Source organism: Calypte anna, chromosome 2 (assembly GCF_003957555.1).
Source record: "Calypte anna isolate BGI_N300 chromosome 2, bCalAnn1_v1.p, whole genome shotgun sequence".
NCBI classification, from domain to species: Eukaryota; Metazoa; Chordata; class Aves; order Apodiformes; family Trochilidae; genus Calypte; species Calypte anna.
In genome coordinates, this window is record NC_044245.1 from 149,958,119 (window position 1) to 149,964,118 (window position 6,000).

Sequence of the window (6,000 nt, forward strand, 5' to 3'; positions counted from 1 at the left end):
GAAATGCTCCAGGTTTGAGGAAGAGCAGCTGGAAAATTCCTGGTGGAAAATGACCCAAAGGTGTTGGTCAGCAGTGGTTGAGTATGAGCCAGGGATTGCCCAGGTGGCCAGCAGGACCAAGGCAAGAATTGTCCCCCTGTGCTGGTGTCATGGTTTAACACTGCCCCAGAAACTAAACCAAATCACAGATGCTCCCTATTAATCCCCTTCCCCTCCCTGATAAAGGAAGGAGAGAGAAGAAGGGAGAGAGACTGATGGGTTGGAAACTAAACTACACAGCTTTAATGAAGCAGGAATGAGAAATAGGAAAAAAAATGACTAAATCTATACAAATCTCCAGGAAAATGGATCCCAGGTTCCTCCCCCCTTTCCCCCAATAACTCTCCCATCCCCACCGAGGCTGCAGGGCAGCCCTGGGAAAGTCCAGGCTGGACTCCTGGGGTCAGCAGCAGTGGGGAGCTGGAGGCAGGAACACACAGATTCAGGCTGGCATGGATCAGGAGCACAGGCAGAGGAAGGGATGGAATCCTCCCAGGATGCCCAAGCAAAGAGGGACAGGGCAAGGAGGGGAAGCAGGAAGGGCTTTGACCCTGGTGATCCCTCCAATTTCTCCTGAGGATGAGGTGGATGGGATGGAATCCTCTGTTTGGTCAGTTCTGGCCATTTCTCTTGTCTGTTCCTCCCCAAAGGAGGGCTGCAGGTGGGACCTCTTGACTCCTTTTCTCCTTCCAGAGGGCAAAATGTTCCTCAGAGCTGAGCAGTGGCCTTGGTTCTGCACCCCATTCTCCAGCTGGAACTCTAAACATGGAGTGGGATCAGTCCCAGCAGCAGACACTGCCTGAGAACCTTGCTGTTCATTTCAGCAAGTGCAGCTCCTTCCAAGAGACTCAGCTGAAAGCAAAAGTCCAAGACAGAAAATCCTCTTTATCCTGGCCCAAACCAGGACAGAAGTTCAAGTTCTGGGCACTGCAAGGCAGAGCAGGAGGTTCAGCAGGGGCTGAGCTGTCAGAGCTGCACTAGAGGGCAGAGTTGTTACGTTCTGAAACAGAAAAATCATGGAAAAGTTTGGCTTGGTAGGAACCTTAAAGCTCATCCATCTCCAACCCCTCTGCCTTGCCTGGGGACACCTCCCACCAGCCCAGGTTGCCCAAGGCTCCATCCAACTTGGCCCTGAACATTTCCAGGGATGAAGCAGCCACAGCTTTGTGGGAAAGCATCACCATCACAGGAAAGAATTTTTTTCCTAATATCTTACCCAAGTTTCCCTTCTTTCAGCTTAAACCTCTTCCCCCTCATTCCACCATTCCAGGACCTTGTAAAAAAACTCCAGCCCAGCTTTCCTGCAGCCCCTTTAGGTCCTGAATGGTTCTCTGGAGTTTCACTGGAGTTTTCCCTTCTCCAGGCTGAACAACCCCAACTCTTAACCTGGCTCCAGAGCTGCTGCAGTCCTTGGATCATCCTCATGGTTTTCCCCCCCACAAGAAGGACATAGAGCTGTTGGAGCAAGGCCAGAGGCCATGGGGATGGCCTCAACACTGCAGTAGAGTGGAATAAAGGACAATCCCCTGCTGATCACTGCTTTTGGTGCATCCCAGGACATGGCTCACACATCTTCCTCAGCCCTTCCACCCCTAAAGCCACCCCAGCACAGCTTGGGGTGGCGTTTGTGTCCCAAAGTGTGCCATTAACCCCATGCTTGAAGCTCCATCCTGGCTCACACACTCCCACCCCAAACCAGATCTTCCTTTATCAAGTGCCTTGATGCTTCCTGGCAGCAAATCCTCCTGCATCTTCCAGGGAAGGAGAGGAGGTGACATTCCATGAGCAGGGACCTGCCAGGCTTTTGTCTGTCCCCAAGGTCCAGCTGCTTGCAACCAGGGAGTGGGATGATGGCTGGGAATGCTCTCCCATCCTTAGGAGTGATCCTTGGGGAGTTCTCAGCCACCTTCCCACCCATGGGAGCAAATGTCACCCCTGTGGGACTGGGTCTGGTCAAGGGGTTGGAAAAATGACCTCTTTTAATCCCTTGAACCCTCTTTGCTGCGGGATATGGGGGGTTCTGGTGGGTCTGTGCTCTTGAGTCCAAAGGAGGATGGGGGAGGATGCTGGTTCTCTTCAGGTTTCACCTTCAGAACTTGTCCTGAGGCCTTTCTAAACTATTGGATTCCACCCAGCTCCCTCTTCCTTATTTTAATCTGCCAAATTTTGACCCTAGAGAGAGGACAAAGCTGCCCCACTTGGCACCCCCACATTTAGAGCTGCGTCTCAGGGGTTGGTTAGACCATCTCAGGGGTTGGACTTGATGATCTCAGGGGTCCTTTTCAACCAGGATGATTCTGTGATTTTGTGATTCTGTGGCTCTGTGATTCTGTATTTTTGTGATTCTGTGATATTTCTGTGATTCTGTGATTGATTCTGTGATCTCCTTGCAAGAGCAGCAAGAAGAGATGGGCAAGTTCCCACTGCACCACAAACTCCATTGGCTGAAGAGGCTGAGAGCAGACCAAGGATGGAGGAGTTTTGCAAGCTGGAGGATACACTGAGAGTTTACTCTGGGTCTACACCAAGCCCTGAGGTCAAGGTGGCCACACCATGGGGCAAAATGATGCTGTGATGAAGGGAGGTCATGGTATGGAGCAAGGAGGTGATGTTGTGATGAAGGAAGGTCATGGTATGGAGCAAGGTGGACAAGAAGGTGATGATGTGATGAAGAAAGGTCAAAAGGACCAAAAGAACCATTCTGGGAGACAAGTGTGTCATGCTGTGGACCAAGAGGACCATAGTATGGGACAAGGACATCAAGCTCTGGCACAAGGAGGTCAAGCTATGGAGCAAGAGGGTTGTGCTGTGGGTCAAAAGTTCTGCACTATGGAGCAAGAGGGTCATGGTGTGGAGCAAGGTGTAGGGCAAGAGGGTCATGTTCTGGGACATTTTGCTATAAAGTAAAAGGGTCATGCTTGGAGAAAGGGGATTTCAGGGTCTTGGTGCTCTTTGGGAATCTCTCGTGGTTCAGAGAAAGCCCAGGTGTTTTGACTTTGCTCTTTATGGTTGGATGAAGAAGCTGGGCCAAGCAGGGCTGTGTCTGAGCTGAAATAATCCAGAATTAATTCCAGAATTCATGGGAAACCCTGGAGATACCCAAGGTGAGGCTCTGGCTTAGCTGAAGGGCTCCCTGCTTACTTCAAGGGGTTTGGACTCAATGACCTTTAGGGATCCCTTCCAACCCAAATCATTCCATGATTCTTTGACCTTCTGGGAGCTCAGCTCTTGGGAACAAGGGACAAATAAACTCTGGGACACCAGGAAGGGTGTCAGAAACTCAAAGCAGTGGTGGTGATGGGGACCTCCCCTTCCTCATCCTCTTCCCTCTTTCTCTCCTTCCACAGAGTGACTCCTGCCATGCCGCCAGATTCTCCCAACAAACTCATCCTATATTTTTTTCCCCATCTCAAGAGCATCATCCTTCTCTCTTCCTTTTTTGTTCTTTCTCCCCTTCCACAGAGTGACTCCTGCCATGCCCCCAGATTCTCCCAACAAGCTCATCCTATATTTTTTTCCTCATCTCAAGAGCATCATCCTTCTCTGTTCCTTTTTTTTTTTCTTTCTCCCTGCACTCACAAAGAGCCTCCTCTGCCAGGACCTGGTCTCTAATGGGAAGGACAGAACTGAGCCCTTCGGAAATGGCTCCTGAATCTTTAATAAAGCAAACATTGCCTGGGCCATAAACATGTGATGACAGCAACAGAGGCTCTCAAGCTTATTGCCTGCCTGCTAGTTCTTTACTTAACTCTACCATAATGGCTTTAATAGCCCGGGAGGGAGCTGAGGTGAAAGTCCTATTAAAAAATGTATTTCCGAATTTAATTGAGGCTCCATCTGTGGGGAAAGACAGAGGAGAGGTCGCTCCACAAGAGAGCTATGAAAAAAAAAAAAAAGAAAGAAAAAATATCTCTCCACCTTGCCCTGCTCCTGATCTACCTGATTTGTGCCCAGAGGCAAAGCCCATCCCAGCTGCAGGACCTGGGGACATGGGACAAGCATCCCCTCCCTTGAAGCACAGAATCACTGTGACTTGGTTGGTCTCCTGGGCAGAAAACATCCAGAACAGTTTGAAGTACATCATGCTGAACCCCAGCTCCAAGCTGAAGGTTGGAGTGATGCTGCTGTTGATTTTATTGAGGGTGCTGGGGTTTTTTTGTCAGGTGGAAGGATCAGGGGAAAGGATCAGGGGAAGGATCAGAGATGTGGCATGTCAAAAAAAAAAAAAAAAGAAAAAGAAAAAGTTCTTTTTGTTCTTCCCACCCCTTCCAAAAAAGAGGGCAAACTAAATTTGTTGGAATGCTGTTGGGATGTAAGGGGAGAATCACAGAATCATTTGGGTTGGAAAGGAGCCCTGGGATCATCAAATCCAGCCCTTGATCCACTCTCCCCGTGGTTCCCAGCCCATGGCACTCAGTGCCATGTTCAGTCTCTTCTTAAAAACCTCCAGGGATGGAGAATCCACCCCCTCCCTGGGCAGGAAAGAATTTTTTCCTAATATCCAACCTAACCCTCCCCTGGTAGAGCTTAAGCCCATGGCCTCTTGTCTTGCTGAGAGTTGCCTGGGAGCAGAGCCCGACCCCCCCCCTGGCTCCAACCTCCTTTCAGGGAGTTGTAGAGAGTGATGAGGTCTCCCCTGAGCCTCCTCTTCTCCAGCCTCAACACCCCCAGCTCCCTTAACCCTTCCTCATGGGAAGAGAGGACAGACAGGACAAGAAGCCATGGTCCATAAAACCCATCAACATCTGCAGGCAGCATCCCTACTGGGCAGCATCCTGCCCCTGCTCTGTGCTGGCCTCACCAGAGGTATGGCCTGGGCAGTGGATTTCACTGTCTGACCTGCACATGGTCCCCCAGGCACCCATCAGTCTGTCCTGCTGTGCCCACAGGTTCCTAGACACCTGATCCTATGCACAAACATACCAGAGAATCATGGAATCATAGAATCATAAAATCAGAATCATGGGATCATAGAATCATAGAATGGTTTGGGTTGGAAGGGACTTGAAAGCTCATCCAGTTCCAACCCCCCTGCATGCCCAGGGACACCTCCCACCAGCCCAGGTTGCTCCAAGCCCCATCCAACCTGGCCTGAAACACTTCCAGGGATGGAGCAGCCACAGCTTCTCTGGGCAGCCAATTCCAGGGTCTCACCACCCTCAAATAAGAACTCCTTCTAATGTCCAACCTCAATCTCCCCTCTTCAAGTTTGAAACCATTGCCCTTTGTCCTCTCAATTCCCCTTGTCCTCTCAATCAGCATCACCCATGTCCCATCTATCCATCCATCCATCTCTGTCAGTCTGTCCAACCTATCTACCAACCCATTTATCTATCTAGCCATCTATCTGCTTATCCATCAGCCTATTCATCTAGCTGTCCATCCATCTGTCCATTCATCTATCTTCCAGTCCATCTATCCACCTATTTATCCATCCATCCATCCATCCATCCATCCATCCATCCATCCATCCATCCACTCATCCATCTCCCTATCAATCTATCTCTCTCTCCACCTCTCAATCCTTCCATGGATTTGTCTCTCCATCCATCTCCCTCTCCCACTCTCCTATCACCCTGCACTGAGCTTTTCTCCATCCAGGGAACTTTGGGACATTGAGACCTTTGCAGCCCTTTCAAGAAGCCACCAGGGATGAACCCAACACTTCCCTGCTGGATGAGAGATCCCCCATGGATTGCTCCCCACATTTTGGGTTATTTCTCCCATGAGAAGTGTCTCTCAGGAGATGGATGATAAAGGGGAGAAGCAGACCAGAAGGCAGATGGTGGGAAAAAGGAGGAATGAGATAGGGAAAAGTTGGGATCAGTCTGGGGGACGTCTCTGCTCAGTCAAGGAGCTTCTTGAATTAATGAGGAAGAAGAAGGGTTGGGAGAGGAGGAATTCACTCCTTCCTCCAGCTTTCCTCTCACCTCCCCACTTGGCAAGCATCACCCTGAGTCA